The sequence below is a fragment of the Rhagoletis zephyria genome, unplaced genomic scaffold (assembly GCF_001687245.7).
Source record: "Rhagoletis zephyria isolate East Lansing unplaced genomic scaffold, Rhagoletis_zephyria_1.1 Rzeph_scaffold_01922, whole genome shotgun sequence".
Lineage (NCBI taxonomy): Eukaryota > Metazoa > Arthropoda > Insecta > Diptera > Tephritidae > Rhagoletis > Rhagoletis zephyria.
Window position 1 is genome coordinate 23,240 of NW_016159006.1, and position 757 is coordinate 23,996.

A 757-nucleotide genomic window follows, 5' to 3' on the forward strand; every position below is an offset into this window, starting at 1 on the left:
TTTTTTTTTTTATTCATTATTCACTCATTTATTCACTTGTACGCTTATTTGCAATTTTTATTTTTGCAATTGTCGCACAGTTTGTTACTCGTTTGTCTTTTTATGACAATTTCCGTTTTTGTTTAACTTTTTTCAACAATTTATTTTTTTTGTTCGATTTTCATATCAAGTGCCTGCGGTGGACCGAACCTCCGTTAACATTTACGCGGAAAATTACACGGTAAAGAGAGGTAGCATTTTCAAGAGTTACATTGTCGTATGTGTATTGTACCAGCTTTTTTTTTGGATGGAGTACCTAAGCTGCCACGTAGGCTCTATATCGATGGTCAAACATTGACAACTAATAACTAGCAATTTGTCCGAAATTGGGTGATATACTTATATACAGCGCCTACGCGGAAAGGAGTTCTGCGCAAAAATACTGTAGTCGCCTAGGTAAAACTAGTTTGTCGTAAGATCGGGACTGGTCGGTAACATATATAACTCAATTTCGGACAAATTGCCAGTTATGAGTTTTCAATGTGTCATTTAGGAGCAGGGTTGCCAGGTGACCATTTCGTTTGGGAGATGATGAAACGTGGGAGGGGGAAGAGGAGGTGGAGGGTTGTGTATGTGTGTGTTTAGAGAGATCACACACTTCACAGTACTTGTTTTATTGTCCGGACTGTCCAGTCAAAAACCGCACACCTGACAACCCTGCTTATGAGTTGTCAATGTTTTACCATCAATATAAATTCAAGGTTTCGAACAAAGTCTC